Source organism: Lepidochelys olivacea (genome assembly GCF_965140295.1).
Source record: "Lepidochelys olivacea isolate rLepOli2 genome assembly, chromosome: 9".
NCBI classification, from domain to species: domain Eukaryota; kingdom Metazoa; phylum Chordata; order Testudines; family Cheloniidae; genus Lepidochelys; species Lepidochelys olivacea.
Window position 1 is genome coordinate 33,623,482 of NC_140419.1, and position 24,770 is coordinate 33,648,251.

At 39.5% G+C, this 24,770-nt stretch overlaps 1 protein-coding gene across 1 annotated transcript in view; it reads left to right on the forward strand.

Moving 5' to 3' along the window:
* DNER (delta/notch like EGF repeat containing) overlaps nt 1-24,770 on the forward strand; it is a 279,726-nt gene that overhangs the window by 184,806 nt on the left and 70,150 nt on the right. The gene's annotated exons all lie outside the window — the stretch shown is intronic.

Here is a 24,770-nt window from a genome sequence, read left to right on the forward strand (position 1 = left end):
ACACAGAACGGCAGAGGGCGTTCCAGAGGACAACCAGTGGGAGGCGCCGCCGGGTGCGTCTTGCGTCGCTACACATAACTATATATCAGCTTGGGTAGAGACAAGGCAGAGCTATTTGAGTAAGGTTGAAAATCAAAAAAGATACACTAGAATTGGAAAACATACAGTGAAGGGTAACAAAAATTATTAGGGTTATGGAACAGCTTTCATATGAGGAGAAATCAAAAAAACTGGGACTGTTCAGCTTGGAAAAGAGATACCAAACAGGGATATGAGAGAGATCTATAAAATCATGACTGGGGTGGAGAAAGTGAATAAGGAAGTGTTATTTACTCCATCACATAACACAAGAACCAGGGATCGCCCAATCAAACAAATAGGCAACATGTTTTAAAAAAAACATAGTAGTATTTCTTCACATAATGCACAGTCAACCTGTGGAACTCGTTGCCAAGGGATGTTGTGAAGGCCAAAACTATAACTTGACTGAAAAAAGAATTAGATTTGTTCATGGAGGATAGGTCCATCACTGGCTGTTAGCCAAAATTGTCAGGGATGCAATTCCATACTCTGGGTGTCCCTAAGCCTCTGACTGCCACATACTGGGGATGGACCACTACTTAATTGCCCTGTTCTGTTCATTCCCTCTGAAGCATCTGGCATTGGCCACTTTCGGAAGACACAGGATACTGAGCTAGATGGGCCATTGGTCTGACCCACTGTGGCCATTCTGATGTTTTTATGTTATGTTCTTCCTTACTATACCTGATTACTGTTGACTTCACTTCTCTTTCCCTTTAACAATACTATATTGAAGGACTATAGTAGAGATCATAGGAATTTCATTGATCACTTAGTGGTCTAAGAGTTCCTGTAGACAAAATAACATGCAAAGGAAAGAATTATAAAACCTTCTGCTAAATTCTGTTGTCTGGTTATCATTTTTACCAGTCTAGTCTGTGTTTCTTTGAATTAGGCCACATATTCTCCATTAGTTTATATGGAAAATGTCTTGTGTATATATATATGTTTTTTAACAACAAACATTTTAGAGCACAGTAAAAACCTAGATTAACTGTGAATATTTAATATTCACTTGGGAGATAAAAATAGTGGTGGCTGTTGAGCAAATATTAACATCTGTTAGCCTTCTGTGCACAGGAAAGTTGGCATGTTTGGGGAATTAAATAATAGCTCAGCTGCTACCATTTACTAATTTAAACTCGAAACAAAAGCACATTACTTTGACAGAAAATTATAGTTTGAACTGCAGTGATAATAATTGAACTGCTAAAATCCATATATCCATGACAGTATTAACATCTGGAAAAATGGAACAGCTTCTTCAGACCTGAAAAATAAAGTTTTTAAAATACTTGAGATAATATGCATGCAATTACTACAAGACGATTTTAGAAATAAAAGCTACTTTCCAGTTTAGGGCCTTACTGTAGTAGTTGTCTATCAGTGTTGTTCATTCAAGTAGTCATGTTTCCTATTTCATAAACTAGTTTAATTTTTTAATTTATTTCCTTCTAAATTTTAAATTTTTCTTTCAGAACCACAGCTTTCTAAATCACATAAGCTTCTTACATAATAATACATTAAACACTTAGTATGGGACATCATAATGTGAATATGTGCCCATTCTTTATTTAGTAAGAAGAATTATTTAATTTAGAATGGATAATTTTATTTGTTTGGATTTTTAAATGAATTAATTAACACTCCTAAAGCACAGGTACAAAAATTTTGAAACTTTATAGGAGTAGTTCAACCAAAAATCATGTGGAAGATAAAGCGTAAGAACTAGAATGTTCACTAAAAAAGGAGGAAGGCAGTACACGTCTCCCTTTCCTCTTTCTCCCTGTTTATTTTCCCAACTTCTCTCTCTTTTCTCCATCTGTTAATATGTTGTTATATTACATAGATCTGAAGATCTACATTGACTGATTGATACATTGATCTGTATCTGACTGTTTTGGAAGAAATGATGACCTGTTGGTGTATTCTGTGTTTCATTCATGAAGATGTGTGTATTATAATTTGTAATGAACCTATTTATATAGATCTTTGACCCGAACCATTTTACAAACCGTTTTACAAAAAAGAAAAAAGAAACAAAATTGGTTCAGTGCTATCAAATAGGGTCTGTCAACCTTCAACTTCAAAACCGCTTTCAATATCCACCACTCCACCTTAAAATCTTTGGAAAACAAATGCTCAGTATAAGCCTTGATGCAAGTTCTGGCAGTCATTAAGTCCAGGCCTTGGCAGACCGAAGGGGAAGTACTTTCCAGGAGTGAAGAACCCTCAGTGAGAATGCCCAATCAGTAGATCGCATTCATGTAATCATTACTAGTCTTTGTTGTTGTAGTGGCATAGAACCACATAAAGAATCAGTCTATAGGGACAGCAAGGCATCACACCATTTAAAGTTTTATAGGTTAAAACTCAGAACATGGAATTATTTTTGCAAACAATGGCCTTTTTCATTGAAAAATTTCAAAACTCAGGTTTTTTGATGAGCTTTATAGCTGGTAGAGAAACGACATACATTTTTCATGAAAATAATGAAAAAAGGATAATTTTTTGTCAGAAAATTTCAAATTTCAAACTTTTTTTGCAGCAGCTCTAAAAATGAATGCATTAAACCTCACTCAGAAATCATTTGGTATCAGTGCCAATCAAACAGAACAGATGTAACATTCTGCCTATGATAAACATGGCCAAACAGCCAGGCAGATGTATTTTTAAATTTTAGAATAGTCTTAAGGTATGTCCCTCCTTTTAGAGTGTATTACAGTTATGCAATCCAGTCTTGATATGACAAAAGCTTGGATGACCTTGATGAGATCTGTATCTGAAAGAAAATGTTGCAACCTTTTTGCCAAGCACACACGATGAGTTGTTTTTTGGTTAAGTGCTGAAACTTGTAACATCCAGCAGCTTCTGAATTCCAACTAGATATCTAGCTTGTAAGCCTGCATAAGAAATGATAGGCTTTGCTATTTCTTCAGATTGTATCCTGCACCTTATAAGCATCACCTTTGACTTTTCTGGGGTGAACCTCAATCAACTAATCCTCATCAACACCCCAATCTCTGTTAGACATGAAACAAGTCATTCAGCTGCACTGGCTGTGCTAGAAGAGAGAGAAATATAAAGTTGGATGTCATCTGCATACTATAGACAGCACATGTATTTCTAACCTCCTAAAAGTCCAAATGGTCATTGAACAGGAGAGGGGACAGAATGGAACTCTCTGTGTGTCTGCATGGGAGAGCCCTTGAGGGAAATGAGTAATTGTCTAGGATTACTCTCTTGGTTCTCTTAAGGAGAAAGGAATGGAGTCACCTGAGGGTCTCCATCTATTAGTGCTAGGCTCTGTAGGGGAGAAAACACACCTGATTGTGTTGCCCGATTTGTTGAGTGGATATTGATTATATCAATTTTCCTTTAGAGTTTCCAGTTAAACTCCCAATTGACAAAACAGTTAAACTTCTTGAGGTTTGCCAGGTTCCCGCCCCAGAGTCAAACACAACAGAAAGATTAAGTTCAATTTCAAATTCAGTTTCTTGTTGGGGACCCGGACGTGCACAACAGTGGCACTCAGAGTAGAGCTGAGATTTTAATAATTTTGTTAATACAGTCAGTAAAACACAAATGTTCCAAACCAAATGAGAATGTAACTATAGTGCAACATGAGCCTGATGTCCCACATCATCCCATATGCATACCCTCACAATTCTCATGGAGACCTAGAGGTAGGAAGGCAGGGTCCTATCTGATCTCTGGCATGCTAAGCTAGTCTGGTGGTCAAGGTCTTGAGAGCTCTCTAGCTTCTGTGGTGGTTGGGCCAATTATAGGGTCCGGTGGCTTCCGTGAATATGCATATAAATATTCTGCTTCGTCTATCCGAAACTAAATACCTCACCCTGATAATATTGGGGTGTCCTTATCCTATAGGTTAGCATATTAGTTATCCCAAGTCCATTGTCATATATGTCAATTAAGTTGCCATAACAATCCTGCAATTATGTGTTTGCGGATGTTCTTATCCCAAAATACTTGAAATACGTGTTAGTTATTTCATACACAATTAGCAAATTTGCAACTGTAAACCAAGCAAAAATCTTATGTTAGGTTCTCCTATAACTCTGTGTTTTTATTGGTTAACTTTCTTATGCTAAGGTTTGTAGGTCTAAAGCCTCATGCTAAGTGCTCAAGCTGAGTTTTACAGGGTTTGGGCCTGTAGGTTCGTTGCATTACCACTGGATACAATATTTATATTCTGCAGGCTACAATGATCAGTGATAACTAAGCCAGGTAACATATCTAAAAGAATCAGGAATGGTGATCATCAGTGATCACAACTGGTACAGTTTATGATATGCTCTCTAACACTAACTAGGGCCACAGCTGTCCCAACAGTCTTCCTCCAAAAATGAAAGTTTGGGCCTAGGCGATAGCTGAAGAGATTTTTTTCTTGATCAATGGTCTAACAATTGTTTCTTGGAAAAAGAAGCTGGTATCTCGCGGATGCCCCCGACACCACCCTCCACTGCAAAGGAGTTTATGTGGCCCTTACATGCACAGGAATAGATGGAAGGGCTCAGATTATGTCCCCAGCATATTTGCCTATTCAGTCAAAGGGTGTGTAGACTTCATTTTTGGAGGTGGTGGAGGCAGTTACATATATTGAGTCAAAAGGAGATTTACTAATTCACTCCATCATTGGCCATTTCTTTGCTCACTGTACCTTATCACACCAGTTCCAAGAGGCTGAAATATTTTTTTATGTGGTTGTCAAGGTTCCTTCCCCACTCTGAACTCAAGGGTACGGATATGGGGACCTGCATGAAAACCTCCTAAGCTTACTTTTACCAGCTTAGGTTAAAACTTCCCCAAGGTACAAAATATTTAACCTTTTGCCCTTGGACTTTATTGCTGCCACCACCAAACGTCTAACTGGTATATTACTGGGAAAGAGTCCGTTTGGAAACGTCTTTCCCCCCCAAAATCCTCCCAACACTTACACCCCCTTTCCTGGGGAAGGCTTGATAAAAATCCTCCCCAATTTGCATAGGTGAACACAGACCCAAATCCTTGGATCTTAAGAACAATGAAAAAGCAATCAGATTAATAAAAGAAGAATTTTAATAGAAGAAAAAGTAAAAGAATCACCTCTGTAAAATCAGGATGGTAAATACCTTACAGGGTAATTAGATTAAAAAAAAATAGAGAATCCCTCTAGGCAAAACCTTAAGTTACAAAAAGACACAAAAACAGGAATCTACATTCCATTCAGCACAGCTTATTTTCTCAGCCATTTAAAGGAATCAGAATCCAATGCATATCTAGCTAGATTACTTACTAAGTTCTAAGACTCCATTCCTGTTCTGTCCCCGGCAAAAGCATCAAGAGACAGAGAGAGAGGCTTTGTTTCTCCCTCCCCTCAGCTTTTGAAAGTATCTTGTCTCCTCATTGGTCATTTTGGTCAGGTGCCAGCGAGGTTATCCTAGCTTCTTAACCCTTTACAGGTGAAAGGGTTTTTCATCTGGCCAAGAGGGATTTTAAAGGTGTTTACCCTTCTCTTTACATTTATGACGGTGGTTCTCAAATTGAAACATTTTTTTTTGTTGGTCCTACAAAATAAGCAGATATCCAACCCCCATTTTTCTGGCCAATGAAGTAATACTGTTAAAAATAATAGGTTATTTGGAGATCATTCCTGAAATGTGTTCTGCCCTCAATCCCCATTCAAATCAGCATAAGTCAAAGATCCAGGGAATTCAGTTTTAGTATACATCTGTTATTAGCATAGAGCATACTGAAAACAGACAAGTGAATAATAATAATAGGGAGCATATTTATTACGGGAATACCTTGCAATGGGAACTGCTTCTAGCACACTGTAGCTTATGGCTAACTACCAGCAGCAGGTAGAGCTATTGGACCTAGAGAAGCCATAGAGAGGTCAGTTCCTGAAAGAGACAGATTCCAAAGTATTACAGGCAGAAAGAATGAGAATTAGCAATATCCTTCATAAGTCTTCGCTACAGATAAAATTTGGGCTCACAACTATAACTATTCTTTAATTTCTACAGAAAAGTCCTTCAGTTCTTTGGAACATACTGGGGAAACAACCCTAACATTTATGATTATCTACGTGCAACCAAGCTAGTTTAAAAATCATTCTAGACTGAAGATAATCAGCCAAGGCATCAATTATGTTTCTGATTTCCAAATATAATTAATTTATGAACAGCTTTTTACCCCATTGAGAATAAAAATGTCATTTTATTTATTTCTCCTCCTTACTGATTTTTCTAACAGAAGTTTTCTTGCTCTTTAGCCCTACAGTTTAAAGACTGGTTTCAGAGTAACAGCCGTGTTAGTCTGTATTCGCAAAAAGAAAAGGAGTACTTGTGGCACCTTAGAGACTAACCAATTTATTTGAGCATGAGCTTTTGTGAGCTACAGCTCACTTTTATTTGAGCATGAGCTTTCGTGAGCTACAGCTCACTTCATCCGATGAAGTGAGCTGTAGCTCACGAAAGCTCATGCTCAAATAAATTGGTTAGTCTCTAAGGTGCCACAAGTACTCCTTTTCAGTTTAAAGACTGGAAACTGATTCAGAACCAATATGACTAGTGTAGTTTTAATTACCTTGATTCTGGGAGGTGCATGCTAAGTTGAGTGGGATGTTTTTGACACTGTTTTTCTCATCCAAGGTGAGACATGCCCTGGAATGGCTTTGTGATTTTTTTAGTGATATAGCAAGCAACTGCCAAAATTATATATACTCAACGTGACTCAGCCATAGTGTCAAGTTTCCCACAAGGCTGATCATCTGTCCTTCTTTTTGCAAAGCTGAAACTTTAATTTTATTTATCTTTACTACATGCCCTTTGTGATTTTCTGTTTTTTTTATCTGTAATTCATTCTGTTTGTGTAATCTAGTCTTCTAAGATGCAGAGCATGTTTTTAGAAGAATGTATAAAAGGCCTAGTGCCATGAATAAGCTAAAAGCTCCACTGGCTGTAGTCGCTGCTTCCACTGCCAACAGGAATATTAATGACCAACTTTGTTTGTTTATGTACCTCACCATTTTGCTTCAAATGCATTTTAATGCAAAAGAAATATGCTACCACATCTGCTTAACTGGAAAGTAAATTATAATTAACAGTTTCCTGTAGTATAAGTACAGAGGCATGCTGTAGAGCGTGTAAATCAGTAAACAAATAAATTTGGTCCAGATCAAGAGCTCATTACCAAGCTTTTACTCATTCCTTACTCAGGAAAACTCCTGAGTAAGGAATATGTTGGCCCCCTATGTTTGGATGGAGTCAAATATTATTTTCACCAGCTGTTGAATACAATGTAGTAGTAAAATCAAAAGGGCTTCCAGGGTATAGATTCCCTTCCAATTTTTGCTGTACTGATGATGAGAGGAGTGCAATACACAGTCCTCTGGTCCAAATTTTGTTGAGAGAGTGGATTCTGAGTCAAGGTTGCATCCTCTTCCGACAGAATTTCTGCCTGTGTAGGAACACCATCTCCCCAAATAACATTAGATAGGCCAACAAAAGCCCTTGTCCATCAACATAGCTGTGTCTACACTGGAGGTTTTGTTAGCATAGTTTTGTTGGTCAGGTGTGTGGTGTTTTCCACTCTCCCCCCATTAACATAGCTATGCCAGTATAAATTTTAAGTTTAGACGAAGGCTTTGATTCATACATGAAAAATATACTTTATTAGGTATCATCTTTGTATGCTTTGCAACATACATGCATGATCTTTGTATTTTTGCCAGTATGGGCTAACAATGAGGTTGGAATAATGGCACATAAATCGTGTGTAACTAGCATCTTTAACCTTCTAAAGAAATGCATACTTTTTAAGATCTATATTATGCTGAAGGAATCAATTACAGTTTAAGTAGCATAAACTTTTAGTTTAACAATAAAAAAAACTTGATCTTCATACATCATTTTTCCTTAACATTAATAAATTTTCATAATATGGTTTTGCAGAACGTCACTATATTACATTCAAGTTACAAAAATAAATCTATGATTATATCATTAGAATAAACCAGAATTTACAAAAAGGGTTTTTTCAGTGTGTCCATTTTTGTCACATGCAGAACACAATATAACTCCAGACTGTGCCATGATATATACTGTGGCAAATTATAACAAACATGTTTTCTATCCAAAGTTTAAAAACCTGTAAGAAAACGTATTTGAATATTTGCCCCAGTTTCAGTCATTGGTGGTCAGCCACTAATGTAACTTCACAGTGAAACCCTTCGGTAAAGCTCCCCTATAAACCACCATATGTGCCAGTACAGTTTACCCTGGTTTCAAGTTGGGGCTGCTGCACCAGTGCTAATTGGATCCTATAGTAATTTTCCCTGTCTATACTAGGGGTTTGTGCTGGTGCAGAGATATTGGTGGTACCATTCTGTTTAGGATTACGACAATGTCTGAAATTCCCCATGTAGAAAAATCGAAGGAGACAACTGAAAAATAATATGCAGTGCCTTTATGTATGTAGCAGTAAATAAATATAAATGCACTAATAAACGCTTCAAGATTCAGAAGATGTTACTGCCTATCAGAAAAGTTATCAAAACGAGACACAGCTGACCTAGCTGCTAAAGTTATTTAATTCCTTCTGAAACACGCAAATGTTCTGGTGTGTTTTCTCTGAATGACATCAGTATGATACCAGCTCTATTCAGAGGCAATACTAGAACAGCATATTTTCTGGACATTATTCAGTATGTCATTTAGCACTGAAGCAATTACCACTATTAGCATTTAAGTCATCACAAATAGGATTTCATTAAGATAAATGACAGGAAGGCCACACCTCTCCTGATGCTACTGTTTTAGTCTGTCTGGTTGCATTCAGATGCAATAAAACAGTGCATGTACTGATATACGTTCTGATGGCAGTCTTCACAAACAAAGAATCATAGAATAACAGAGTTGGAAGGGACCTCTGGAGGCCATCTAGTCCAACCCCCTGCCCAGAGCAGGACCAATCCCAACTAAATCATCCCAGCCAGGACTTTGCAAGTCTGACCTTAAAAACTTCTAAGGAAGGGGATTCCACCAGCTCCCTAGGTAACGCATTCCAGTGTTTCACCACCCTCCTAGTGAAAAAGTTTTTCCTAATGTCCAACCTAAACCTCCCCCACTGCAACTTGAGACCATTACTCCTTGTCCTGTCATCTGCTATCACTGAGAATAGTCTAGATCCATCCTCTTTGGATCCACCTTTCAGGTAGTTAAAAACAGCTATCAAATCCCCCCTCATTCTTCTCTTCCGTAGACTAAACAATCCCAGTTCCCTCAGCCTCTCCTCATAAGTCATGTGTTCCAGTCCCCTAATCATTTTTGTTGCCCTTCGCTGGACTCTCTCCAGTTTCTCCACATCATTCTTGTAGTGTGGGGCCCAAAACTGGACACAGTACTCCAGATGAGGCCTCACCAATGTCGAATAGAGGGGAATGATCATGTCCCTCGATCTGCTGGCAATGCTCCTACTTATACACCGCAAAATGCCATTGGCCTTTTTGGCAAAAAGGGCACACTGTTGACTCATATCCAGCTTCTCGTCCACTGTCACCCCTAGGTCCTTCTCTGCAGAACTGCTGCCTAGCCATTTGGTCCCTAGTCTGTAGCGGTGCATGGGATTCTTCCATCCTAAGTGCAGGACTCTGCACTTGTCCTTGTTGAACCTCATCAGATTTCTTTTGGCCCAATCCTCCAATTTGTCTAGGTCCCTCTGTATCCTATCCCTACCCTCCAGCGTATCTACCACTCCTCCCAGTTTAGTGTCATCCGCAAACTTGCTGAGGGTGCAATCCACACCATCCTCCAGATCATTAATGAAGATATTGAACAAAACTGGTCCCAGGACCGACCCTTGAGGCACTCTGCTAGATACCGGCTGCCAACTAGACATGGAGTCATTGATCACTACCGGTTTAGCCCGACAATCTAGCCAACTTTCTACCCACCTTGTAGTGCATCCATCCAGCCCATACTTCTTTAACTTGCTGACAAGAATACTGTGGGAGACCGTGTCAAAAGATTTGCTAAAGTCGAGGAATAACACTTCCACTGCTTTCCCCTCCTCCACAGAACCAGTTATCTCATCATAGAAGGCAATTAGATTAGTCAGGCATGACTTTCCCTTGGTGAATCCATGCTGACTGTTCCTGACCACTTTCCTCTCGTCTAAGTGCTTCAGGATTGATTCCTTGAGGACATGCTCCATGATTTTTCCGGGGACTGAGGTGAGGCTGACCGGCCTGTAGTTCCCAGGATCATCCTTCTTCCCTTTTTTAAAGATGGGCACTACATTAGCCTTTTTCCAATCTTCCGGGACTTCCCCCCGATCGCCATGAGTTTTCAAAGATAATGGCCAATGGCTCTGCAATCACATCCGCCAATTCCTTTTGCACTTTCAGATGCAGCGTATCCGGTCCCATGGACTTGTGCACGTCCAGTTTTTCTAAATAGTCCCGAACCACTTCTTTCTCCACAGAGGGCTGGCCACCTCCTCCCCATGCTGTGCTGCCCAGTGCAGTAGTCTGGGAGCTGACCTTGTTCGTGAAGACAGAGGCAAAAAAAACATTGAGTACGTTAGCTTTTTCCACATCCTCTGTCACTAGTTGCCTTCCTCATTTAGTAAGGGGCCCACACTTTCCTTGGCTTTCTTCTTATTCCCAACATACCTGAAGAAACCCTTCTTGTTACTCTTAACATCCCTCGCTAGCTGCAACTCCAGGTGTGATTTAGCCTTCCTGATTCCATTCCTACATGCCCAAGCAATATTTATATACTCATCCCTCGTCATTTGTCCAATCTTCCACTTCTTGTAAGCCTCTTTTTTGTGTTTAAGATCAGCAAGGATTTCACTGTTAAGCTAAGCTGGTCGCCTGCCATATTTACTATTCTTTCTACACGTCGGGATGGTTTGTCCCTGTAACCTCAATAAGGATTCTTTAAAATAGAGCCAGCTCTCCTGGACTCCTTTCCCCCCGTCATGTTATTCTCCCAGGGGATCTTGCCCATCAGTTCCCTGAGGGAGTCAAAGTCTGCTTTTCTGAAGTCCAGGGTCCGTATTCTGCTGCTTTCCTTTCTTCCTTGTGTCAGGATCCTGAACTCGACCATCTCGTGGTCACTGCCTCCCAGGTTCCCACTGCCTCCCAGGTTCCCACTTTTGCTTCCCCTACTAATTCTTCCCGGTTTGTGAGCAGCAGGTCAAGAAGAGTTCCGCCCCTAGTTGGTTCCTCCAGCACTTGCACCAGGAAATTGTCCCCTACAGCTTTGTTTCATAATGAAAGCCAAAGTATTTTAGATAGAGGCTTTCATTTACATTGGTGTAAGTCAATGACTTCAGTGGAGTTACTCCAGATTTACACTTGTCTAAATCAGAGTAATATTTGGTCCATACATTATAGTAATTACCCAAAAATTTGAACGAATATTAAGTCTTTCGGAGCAAGAAAGAGGCAGGCATCAGTTTAGGTCTGGACATAGTTAAGGACAAATCTACGATAATTAAGAATGCAGAATGAATTATCTGTCTCAATGTAGTTTTTATAGTTTCTCTTGCTTGTTGTAAAAATGATATCAGAAATCCAGCATCTGATACAATGATTATTACTCTTATTTATTTCCAGTAGTACCCACTTAACTTGTTTTGGCTGTAGGTACAGTATATCACTAGAAAATAGCAGAGAATTTATATTTTGGATTTGCTAATAAGAAATTGGTTTGATTTCAATTTAATTGCTACCCAAATCTTTGTGTATGCTGCTGTTCTAGATTTACACTCCATATTATAGTTAACTAAAATACACAGAAGAATTGTATATAAATTACGTTATTTGTTTTGAATTGTTTAGTTATCATTCTGTTTAGGATTACAACAGTGTGTAATTTCTTCTTCCCTTTGTGTGGCTTTTGTGCTCACATTAATGAGCACATGTCACCTACTCACGAAAAAAATATAACACCGTGATTTGGAAAAAATGAAAATGACTATCTAATAGCAAATAATGACACCTAATTATCTCTGCAGAATAACTTCTGTGAATCCCCAAACTGTTATGTATCATTAGAAATTTAAGTTTGAAGTGTTGCAACCCTTTTCATTGTCAAAATTTCAAAAAAAAACATTTTGTTACTGTATTTTATGGTAAATTGCTACTACATATCTTCTGACATCATCATCATTATCCTTAGCTTTTTAACTGTCCATTTTGCTAAGATTAGTGAGTAAAACACTTTTGAATTTTATGCCTCTCTTACTCCGGTACCTATTATAACATAGTGACTAGTATTCTGTGCATATGAGATAGTAGATCTCCATGTTTAGTTGAGTAGACATGAGGGTGGAAAAACATGATTTTCATTAGTATTTTAATTTTTTCCATTATGCTTTTTCTAAATAAATTACTACTCACATCTTTTATAACTGAGATCTGTGCTGTACTTTGGTCAGTTTAGATATATATTTGAACACCCTGAAGTTTGGTGAAGTTCACACTGGATTCTGATGCAAACTTCATCACTGACCCCAATCTCTGTAATAAGTTGAATCAAAACTCCAGATGCAAGCATCTGCAGACTGTGTGGAAGTTGACATCTGGGTCTTAATTTAAACTCTGTGCCTGAAGCCCTCCTCTGCCTAAGCAACACCATTCTCAAGGCTATTGTAATGTCATTGGGTGTAAGCAGAACTCCTCATTTACTTCAGTGTAAAAAGAAAAGGAGTACTTGTGACACCTTCATCCGATGAAGTGAGCTGTAGCTCATGAAAGCGTATTCTCAAATAAATTTGTTTGTCTCTAAGGTGCCACAAGTACTCCTTTTCTTTTTGCGAATACAGACTAACACGGCTGCTACTCTGAAACCTGTCATTACTTCAGAGTGGTCTTCTGCTTAAAACTGATAACATGATATGGCTCTAAATCACAATTTGCTGCTCCTTTACTGCAGATAACTTTCTGTGTTGTACTGTTATGTCCTTTCCTTCCCCTAATATACTCAGCCATGCAGGGCTGAACTAAGGCAATCTAGTGCCCCTGTGGTTCTGCCCTGTCCTATGGCCCCACCCTTACTTGTGCTGGCAGCAGGATTCAGAGTTAAATTGAATGGGGTACTGTTTAAGGGTGTGTGCAGACCAAGACAAACGTTAGTTAAGTCAATTCATATTTTCATTACATACATGCAGGAGTGCTGGAACAATTTTTATAGTGGGGTGCTGAGAGACATTTACACACTCTAAGCCCTGTATATAATGGAAATCACTTCAAGCCTCACACAATGGGATTCCAGTTCTAATTGAGATGTTTGGGCACTAATAATAATAATAATTAATAATAATACCTAGCTCATAAATAGTGCTTCTCAAAGCACTTTATAAAGGTCAATATCATTATCATTTTACAGATGAGTAAACTGAAGCATAGAGAGGAAATGACTTGCCCAAGGTCAATAATTGGTCAATAATCCAATGGCAGAGCCAGGAATATAACCCAGTTCCAGGCCAATGCTCTGTCCACTAGGCCACATTGCCTCCCCATCACACAAACACTACCATTATTATACAAATATTGGCTCAATTTCAGGAAAGCACTTAAGCATAACCTGGAGTTTATCTGGAATTGCAACTTTTCTGAGATGTTTTATCCCTTGTTTCTCAGAAATAGTTGTATTCCAAAAGAGGGAGAATAGTCCATCTGGATCATTGCGTTGTGGGTTCCATTTCTTTTTGTGTAGACTGCTCTAGAACAATAATTTTCTAGAGTTTCGGGATTCTTAGATTAGCAGCACTTCAAACAAAGCCGAAACCCACACTATAAAACTCCTGTAGCTTGGTAGAAAAGCCACCAGGCTTTTGAGTATTTTTATGAGTTAAATGTGTGAGAACCGTATGTAAGCAGAGAATGACTGCATAATGAACTGGCTAAACCATTCTGGCTGAATTTTTCCTGAGGAAGACATGCAATATGGATTTCATCCCAAAATTGGTAACATTTGACAAAGTTATAATCAACTGAAAATTAAGTTTTATGATGTTGAAGTGTCAGGCAACCTTAATAATAGATGGTGCTACCAGATCTTCCTACCATAACGTGCACATGCATAAATGTTAATGAAATATACCTGCAAAAAACACTGCAAGTGAAATTGAAAATGACCTCAGGACATTGACTTCTAATGGTGTAAATTAGGATTAGCGAATTTGGCTTTTATAAAAGTTGGCGAAGCATTGGTTTCATATGTACAATCAGTGGCAAAGTACACCAGGGAAAGCAGCCTTCCCAAACCTCCACAGTCCACAAAGCAGTATTAGTTTAGTCAGCAAAGTTTGAAATGCCTTGTAATTTAGAAATGATGAATACATTTACCTGTAAAGGTGATAAAGCAGAATAGCAAGTCTTTGAGTCTTGATCAGGTCTAACCTCTGGCAAAGCAGTTTGCTGAGGGGATTGATATTGGAATGCAAAGCCTTTCCTACACACCATGACTTTTCAAGTAAAGCTCAGGTTGGAAGTGAAAACATTGTGACATATGATAGATGTTCGATGGCCTGTGTAAAAAAAAGTTGGTAGTTCATTGTGTAGGTCCCAGTGATGAGCTGCCAAAATCTGAAGAACCGGTTCCTTCAGTCACTCCAGGTCTTCAGCAGCACGTCCTTCACTCGCTCCGGGTCTTCGGCAGCACTGAGGGACCCATAGCTGAAGTGCTGCCGAAGACTCGGAGCGCCACTGGGTGGGTAAAAAGGGATTCTCAAGGGGAGCCTCCCCAGCCGGGAGCTCAGACGGGCCAGACAGGACGCTCCTGTGGGCCAGAGTTTGCCCAACCCTTTAACAACTGGTTCTAAACCAGCTTCTAAATTTATCAACTGGTTCACATGAACCGGTGCAAACCAGCTCCAGCTCACCACTGGTAGGTCCTACATAGCAAGAGTCCACATCATAAAAATCACTTTCAAAAGTGACTTCAGCACTGGGGCGTAACTCTTATTAAAGGTCAATGGGACTTAGATTTCTGAATGCCTAAAGCACTTTTTAAATGAGATTTAGACTCCAAATTCACTTCAGATGCTTTTGAAAATGTTACCCTTAATCACTACTAAACCACTGTCGAGGACAAATTGGCATCTTTGTTGTTCGACATTCACAGCAGGGAGGACAGTCCCTTTGCCCTGAGATGTAGCTTCTTCAGGTCTGGAATGGGAGACATTGATAAGTATCCATATAGTCCACTGCGTCTGTGTACTTGTTCTGTGGATAAACAGAAGATTTCACTTTCCATGCTTGTCAAATTGGGCATTTTTCAAAAGCACTAAATTCACTGAAAAAGATAAAAAAGCAGGCCATGTACATTTTATATTTAAATGAAACAATCTTCAAAAGACTTGTGCTTTCCCAGAGGTTAACATTAAAGAAACTATCATGAATGAAAACATTAATTAAAACACAAATTTTATACTATTTACTTTTCTTCACTAATCAGATAAGCTAATGACATGGTACCATTTCATCAGATGTTTGGTTGCATTTTAGTTTACAGATAATCTGTATTTAAACATGGAATGAAAAGTATAGTGTGGTACTAACCATAGCCTTTATCCACAGCATCTGTGCTTCTGTTGCCATTACATGCACCTTAATTTCTCATAAAGTGTAGAGAACCAAAACAGTTACTTAAATGCTTTAGAATAGCATTTCCCAAATTGGTGTTCCGCGTGATGTGAATAGGTGTTCCATGAAAGAATCATATTAAAAAAAAGGGTCTTGCACTCGATTTTTGTACTACTTTATACACGCTTTCCAGTTAGAAATTGTTAGTTCAAGTTATTTTAAATTTGTCTTTTTGCTTTGTTTTATAAAATAAAATATATTTGAGCATAAATAACGCAATTTTTATTTGAAAACCAAATGACTACAAAATAATATTAGAAGTGTTCCGTAAATATATACCAGGTGTTCCGTGGCCAAAAAAGTTTGGGAAACGCTGCTTTAGAAGATTGTTTATTTCTATGCAGTATTGTAGCTGTGTCAGTCACAGAATATTAGAGAGACAAAGTGAGTGAGGTAATATCTTCTATTGGACCAACTTCTGATGTCTCTCACCAACCAGAAACTGGTCCAATAAAAATATTTTGTCTTTCTAGTTTATTTCTAGGCAGTTCAAAAGATTTATCATATAGTTCAAATAGAAATTATGGGCTTGATGCAAAAATTATTGGGTGAGCTTCTTAGACCTGTGTTATGCAGGAGCTCAGACTGGAGGTTCATAATAGTCCCTTCTGGTGTTAAAATCTATGAATCTGTTAAAAGGCTACGCCAATATTGTATTTTGTGACATCATTACTGTTCGATATGCAATCAAAAATCTTTAGAATTGTAGTATTAGCGCAAGAGGCTAGAGAGAGGGGAAAGGAGGTTTTAAGGCAAGATTGAAGGAGACATGTCTCAATGGTTTAGATTACAGTCATCTGGAGATTTCCAGATATGTGGGGAAGTATAAAGGGATACCACTCTAACCAGCAATGAGCTGCCAAAATCTTAACAACGGGTTCCCTCCGCACCTTACGACGGGGTCGTTGCCCACCCCTGCCCCCCAGGACTCCTGCCCCATCCAACCCTCCCGTGTTCCTTGACGCCGCCCTACCCCATCCACCCCCCTCCCCTGTCCCCTGACTGCCCCCAGAACCGGGCAGGAGGGTCTCGTGGGTGCCCACCCCACCACTAAGAGCCAGAGGCACCTGCCGGGGGGTGAGGTGGGGAGTCCTGGAGGTGCTTACCTGGGGCAGCTCCCAGGAAGCATCCGGCAGGTCCCTCTGGCTCCTAGGGGTGGGGAAGTGTACCTAGGGGGGGAGCAGGGGGAGCGGCTGCTCCCCAAGTGATCACATCAAAAGTGGCGCCTTAGGCACCGACTCTGTGGGTGCTCCGGGGCTGGAGCACCCATGGGGAGAATTTGGTGGGTGCAGAGCACCCACTTGCAGCTTCCCGCCCCGCACCTGGCCCCAGCTCACCTCACCTCACCTCTGCTCTGCCTCTTGCCCTGAATGCGCCGCCCCGCTCTGCTTTCCCGCCCCCTTCCCTGGCTTCCCGCGAATCAGCTGTTCAGCGGGAAGCCAGGGAGGGTGAACCTGCTCCAGCTCACCACTGGCTCTAACTGGTGAGTACAGACCAAGGAATATGTGAAACCAAAATTGGAGTGGAACTAATGGGTGGGGAAACAGGAGGAAAATGTGATCAAAATAGTAGACTGAAGCAAATCCCTAGAAAGTTTTCAATAATTAGAGGGAACTTTTGAACTAGAATGAGAGAAAGCCAATTATATGGCACAGGATGGTAGTAATTTGGGCCAAAAATGTTCCGTTGAATTATTTATAATAATTTGTAGCTGTAATTATTAACCTATTGCCTGAAAATCAAAATTCAAATGAAATATTTGAGTGTATGAATAATACTCACCATATGTGTACAGTGCTTTACATATTCTAAGTGTTCTGTTAATTAATCCTCTTAAATGGGGTCTAGGTACCTCAGTAACAGGCCCCTTAGAAATGAGTAGTTAGAGTAAATATATGAGATGCTGCTGCAGAAAAGATTTTGAAAACAATTGAATTATATTTTCTAAATAAAATAGTCTTTTGCAGCAGTGTCTCGTAGGTGTTTATGTATAGAGTTAGAGACGAAACAGCCACAGTGCACATAACATAATTAAATATTTTTAGCTCCTGGTTTATATAAACATCTTATTGGGTTAGAAGGCAATTTAAAAACTACTAAGGAGATTTGAACAACAGCATAAAAAGAATCTGCAGTTTCAAGGACAACAAATAGCTATTGTACAAATTTTCCTCTGTATCAAAGACTGGTTGCTTAAATGATCACCTGGCTACCAAGAAAAAGGCAAAGAAGATAGCTAATGTATAGCTTTCTGAATAGGCTATTGACATGAAAGGAAATACTTGTAAACACTGCAAGAATGGTTGGAAGGCCATGTGAGTTTCAGGAATGAATATTTTTCAGAATAGCAGCCGTGTTAGTCTGTATTCGCAAAAAGAATATCATTAATATACGTCGCCTCTGATTCTCCCCTCTTACTCTGATGTCTAACTGGTGTAACACTACTGAAGTCAACAGATTTACGTCAGCCTGAATGACAAAAGAGTCGGGCCTGTCATTCTTGAATCTGCCCGTTTGAAAAGCATGACCACAAAATATTCTGTGGGTAGCAAGCTATATACTAGATTGTTCTTTTATTTCCATCTGTGCATTCAGGTTTGGGTTTGGGAGGGAGTCTCAGATCTGCAGTTCTGCTAAACAGTGGTCAATTTTCAACTATTACAGAGATACCCATGTCTCAACACAAGCTATGCTTTAGTCAATCACAAGTCAATACAGGGGAAACTGTAAATTTGATGGCCTGTTATATACAGGAAGTTAGACTAGATGCTGCTGGTCTATTCTGGCCTTAAACTCTATGAATCTGTATATGGAATTACATTTACACTAGGTATATGTTTTCTGCAATATGTTTTGTTTTCATTTTTAGGGACCTAATGGAGATTCCTGGTGTTATATTCCCTGGACATATTGTACATGGAAATGTTCTGATTTTCCTCAGGTTGCTCTAATCAGCAACACTTTGCACTTGGCCCCAAGATTGGGTGACTACAGTGCAAACAATTCCTCCTGAGATATAACCAAGGATCGGTCCCTTTGTAAGGAAAACAGGAAATGGACATAGTCCATGATGTGCGACATGACCAAGTTCATATTGCAACCTCGATATTACAGTAACATAGTTTATTTAATTTGTTAGATGTTCTAAGTAAATAAAAGGGAAAATGAAACAAAGAAAGAAAGGAGATTAAAGCTCACTGATGCAGACTTTCTAGAGGCACAACCTAGTTTCTCGTAACTACAACACTACTGCCTCTAGGAAGCAGTAGTATTAACTGTATTTCCAGTTGCACGAGTGCAGGTACTGGAAATACAGCATTAATGCTTCTTTTAAATCTGCTAGATTCACTGATTTAATATTTTAAAATAAACAAACCAAGCAGAATTAAAGTAGAGAATAAGCAGATAGAATTGGAGGCAGGAAAATTCTGTGAAGAGGTAACAATCGTGCAGTGCACCACATTTTGTCTCTTGAATCATTTTGAAAAGGGGGCTCTCCCCACTCTGTGTATAAAGCCTAGTGAATCTCTGCTGATGTGTGCTCCTTAAAACGTAAAGATTTTTCCTGAACATGTTAAAAAAATATGTAGTTAGTTTTTTTTGTTTGTTTGTTTTTTAAGTGTAGGGCCACACTTTGGTAAGTCAATAAAGAAGGTATGAGTTATTGAATGACCATTTTCTGGCCTCATTATCCTGGTAGCAGCAGTCCTGATTTGATGATTAAGCCTAAACTCAACACTCAGAAACAAAGATGATCACAAGCCCAAGATCACAAACTGACTGTTGTTTAAGCATAAAAATCACTTGCTGCTTGAAAGAGTTAAAATACCCATGACGAATGAAGCTTGTAACAGATTTGTGTTATCTTTTCACACAAGTCCTCATCCTACAGCTTGCACAATGTGACTGCGTGACTCATGTTATCTGAGTACTGATAAACAAGCAGAGGTTTTGAGCAATTGATGTTTGTCATCTTTAGGATTTTTTTTAACAGAAATGAGCCATGCACTGATGTGTTCTCCACCAGTGCCATATGGAATTGAGGAAAAACTTATTCTGAATGTCACTACTGACTTACCTTTTGGGATTTACCATTTTTTATTTCAGAAGGTAGAGAAAGCTGCTAGGGGTGAGACTGTTCTATATTTGATTTTGACAAATAGGGAAGAACTGGTTGAGAATTTGAAAGTGGAAGACAGCTTGGGTGAAAGTGATCATGAAATGACAGAGCTTGTGGTTCTGAGAAATGGTAGAAGGGAAAATAGCACAATAAAGACAATGGATTTCAAGATGGCAGACATTAGCAAACTCAGGGAGTTGATAGGTAAGATCCTTTGGGAAGCAAGTCTAAGGGGAAAAACAGTTCAAGAGAGTTGGCAGTTTTTCAAAGAGACATTATTAAGGGAATGAGAGCAAACTATCCCACTGCATAGGAAAGATAGGAAGTATTGCAAGAGACCACCCTGGCTTAACCAGGAGATCTTCAATTATCTGAAACTCAAAAAAAAAAAAGAAAAAGAAAAAAAAATCCAACAGAAAGTGGGTCAAATTAGGTCAAATTACAAAGGATGAATATAAACAAATAACACAAGTGTGTAGGGACAAAATTAGAAAGGACAAGGCACAAAAGGAGATTAAACTAGCCACAAACATAAAGGGTAACAAGAAAACATTCTACAAATACATTAGAAGCAAGAGGAAGACCAAGGACAGGTTAGGCTTATCACTGATTTTATGAATGCCAGTGAAAATTAGGTAGAATCAGAGGCTAAAATGGGGAAAGAAAAAGTTAGAAATTACTTAGACAAGTTAGATGTTTTGAAGTCACCAGGGCCTGGTGAAATACATCCTAGAACATTCAAGGAACTGACTGAGGAAATATCTGAGCCTTTAGCGATTGTCTTCGAAAAGTCTTAGAAAACAGGTGAGATTTCAGAGGACTAGAAAAGGGCAAATATAATGGCAATCTATATAGCCCTGTGTGGATACAACATCTATATCCATGGATATAAAGCAGATATCTGCGGAGCTGCAGGGCTCTACTAGGAACCACAGCAGTAGCATGTCGGGCTGCCACTCGCAGGAGCCAGAGCCCAGCAAACTCCTGCCCGGAAGCGTGTAAGTCGCTTGCACACACTAGCGTGACCATGGGCAGCTGTTGGTGAGCCTGGTGCCCACCCCAGTGGGCAGGGCTGGGGGCAGTACAGCCATGCTGGAGGGGCTGCCCGGGCTGGGTGCTGGCTCCTGCCAGCGAGCAGCAGCCTGACATGCTGCTGCTTTCACTACTGCCGTTCCTGGTAGATCCCTGCAGCTTTGCGGATATCCACTTTATATCTGTGGATATCCGCATCCATGGATATACATTTTTTTATCTGTGCAGGGCTCTAGCAATCTATAAAAAGAGGAATAAGGACAACCCGGGGAATTACAGACCGTCAGCTTACCTTCAGTACCCGGAAAGATAATGGAGCAAATAATTAAGCAATCAATCTGCAGACGCATAGTAGAAAATAAAGTGATACATAACAGTTAGCATGGATTTGTCAACAACAAATTGTGTCAAACCAACCTAATACCTTTCTTTGACAAAATAACAAGATTTGTGGATAGGAGGAAAGCAGTAGATGTGGTATATCTTGACTTTAGTAAGGCCTTTGATAATGTCCTGCATGACCTTCTCATTAACAAATCAGGGAAATACAACCTAGTTGGAGCTACTATAACATGGATGCATAACTGGTTGGAAAACTGTACTCAGAGAGTAGTTATTGATGGTTCACAGTCAAGCTGGAAGGGCATATTGAGTGGGATCCTGCAGGGATCAGTTCTGGTTATGTTCAGTATCTTCATCAGTGATTTAGATAATGGCATAGAGAGTACGCTTATAAAGTTTGCGGACGATACCAAGCTGGGAGGAGTTGCAAGTGCTTTGGAAGATCGGATTAAAATTCAAAATTATCTGGATAAACTGGAGAAATGGTCTGAAGCAAATAGGATGAAATTTAATAAGGATAAATGCAAAGTACTCCACTTCGGAAGGAACAATCAGCTGCACACATACAAACTGGGAAATGACTGCCTAGGAAGGAGTGCTGCAGAAAGGGATTGTTAGAGGGCTTATTCCTTCACCCACTTACTTCCCTGGTCCTTCTCACATGAACAGAGAGCAACAATACCCGAAGTCCAAAGGTGCAAACAATTCGATGTTTATTGGGGTGAACTTCCAGCAAGCATGATTCCAGTTTCCTTCCTTAGTATCCTCCTTCCCAGCTCTGACACCACAGAGCCTTACACCTGTGTCCCTGTTCCCATTCCGACCCTTAGCCAAACATGATTCCAACTTCCTTACTCCCATTCCCATTTCCCCCTTTAGCAAAACATGATTCCAATTTTCTTACCCCCATTCCCTGTTCCCATCTCCCCCTTTAGCAAAACATGATTCCAATTTTCTTACCCCCATTCCCTGTTCCCATCTCACACACCCACATGCCCACCCCCACCCACACCCAGTCACTTCCTCATTGACTACAGATTATATAGTAAAACTTGAGTTCTGCTTAGCTATACCTTAACCAATCATTTTCCTGAAATTTAACTAACCAATTCTAACATATTGTAAAATGATTATGTAACCAATTATATCCCACCACCTTAATTAGTTTACACCCAGCAAAATTAATTATACAGCAGACAGGAACAATCACAGAACCAGACGGAGATTATACAGACAAACAATAGCAAAGTGGGAACTACAATGACAAGACAACACAGAAGCGAGGATTTCACATCCCAGCTATTGATAAGTGAGTTCTTGCCAGACAGGATGCTATCAAACTAAGTTTCCTTTTACATTTTCTAGGCACTTCCCTTTCTCTGGAGGTGATAGGAACTGTCAGGACAGGATTGTATTCCTAACAGCCGAATAGCACCTTATTTCAGTGTGACTAGTTTGGAATGTGAGGATGTGACTGTTTGCTTCCCAGCTTATGGCTGCCTCTGCTGCTTAGCCAAAGGCCTTAGCCTAAGAACAGGGCCTCAGACTGTCACAGTAAGAGAAGGCCCTTACACCAGCAGACAGTGATTTTGATTCTTTCTTTTATACCTCTATCACTAGCCAAGTGATAAGAATACACCTAAATTCTTAGAGTATAGGCCTTTACAGACAGGCCTGAATATCTATATCCTAACAGGGATCTGGAGGTAATCACGGATCACAAGCTAACTATGTGAGTAAACAGTGTAATACTGTTGCAAAAAAGCGAACATCATTCTGGGATGTGCTAACAGGAGAGTTGTAAGCAAGACACAAGAAGGAATTCTTCTGCCCTATCCCTGGCTGATTAGGCCTCAGCTGGAGTATTTTGTCCAGTTCTGGGTGCCACATGTCAGGAAAGATGTGGACAAATTGGAGAAAGTTCAGAGAAGAGCAAGAAAAATGATTCAAGGTCTAGAAAACATGACCGATGAGGGAAGATTGAAAAAAATTGGGGTTGTTTAGTCTGGAGAAGAGTAGACTGAGAGGGGACATAACAGTTTTCAACTACATAAAAGATTGTTACAGGGAGGAGGGAGAAAAATTGTTCTCTTTAACCTCTGAAGATAGGACAAGAAGCAATGTGTTTAAATTACAGAAAGGGAAGTTTAGGTTGTACATTATAAAAAACTTCCTAGCTGTTAGGGTGGTTAAGCACTGAAATAAATTTCCCAGGGAGGTTGTGGAATCTCTGTCATTGGAGATTTTTAAGAGCAGGTTAGACAAACACCCATCAGGGATGGTCTCAATCAGGGGTTCTCAAACTGGGGGTCGGAACCCTTCCGGGGGTCGTGAGGGTATTACGTGGGGGTGTCGCGAGCTGTCGGTCTCCACCTCAAACCCCGCTTTGCCTCCAACATTTATAATTGTGTTAAATATAGAAGGAGTGTTTTTAATTTATAAGGGGGGTCGCACTCAGAGGCTTCCTATGTTAAAGGGATCACCAGTACAAAAGTTTGAGAACTACTGGTCTAGATAATCCTTAGTCCTGCCTTGAGTGCAGAGGACTGGACTAGAAGACCTCTCAAAGTCCCTTCCAGTTCTATGATTTTATGACAAGGATCAGGTGATGGATTTGCCAAAAATGGTAGATAGATTTCTGCTGACTACATACCGGTGTGTATGCATAACTTGCATTTTAAATTACTGTATCATATGGAAGTAACATAAATTGTGGTTTTGGCCAAATCACTCTGCTTTTGTTCAAACTAGAGCCGTATTTGGAGATTTGCCATCACTCACATGGAGCATATTCAGTTCTAGTGATCTGCAGATTTTGAAGGATGTAAAAGTATGTGCAGACCACTCCCTCAGAAGAGGCTTTTGGCAGTCCCAATAAAATACAAATAATTCCAGGTTTTGGAGATATTCAGTGTTGATCTATGTGCAAATTCAAGCCTGTGTACTAACTTTTTAAAGAAGATCTAAATGTTATTGATTTCTGTTGAGTACAGAGTTTTGCAATGTTTTAAATCCACACATTATTAATATGATTTTTTCTTTGTAGGACACAGCTGTTCATGTATCTAAGGCAAAGACAACTTAAAAAAACCCGAGCATATCTCTATTTCCTTCTCCTTAGTTCATCTGCTACTAATCTTAATGTTCCATAGATTCTTCTTTCAAAAATATTTTTATAACTAATAACAATTATGTCATATTGTATTATGTATGTTTAAAAGTATGAATTTCTAAAGCTTTAAAATATAGTGTCCTTTGCACTTTTTTGTTATAAATTAAGATTTGGAAGATGTAGTAGAAGCCTTAGGAAGAAGAATGCTTTCAGATTTCTGTCTGGGACTTTGGCAGAATTGAAGAGGAGACTTTCCCTAGGGAATCTGTCCCAGGTTTTACACAAAACTGCTGAGGCAGGACTGTGGGCCCCCCTTCCTCTGCCCCTTATATACATGGGTGCATCGCCCATTACCTCGATGTTGATTATGTTCAGTAGAGCTTCTTATTACTTACTGGTACTTTACTAGTGTGTCTTAG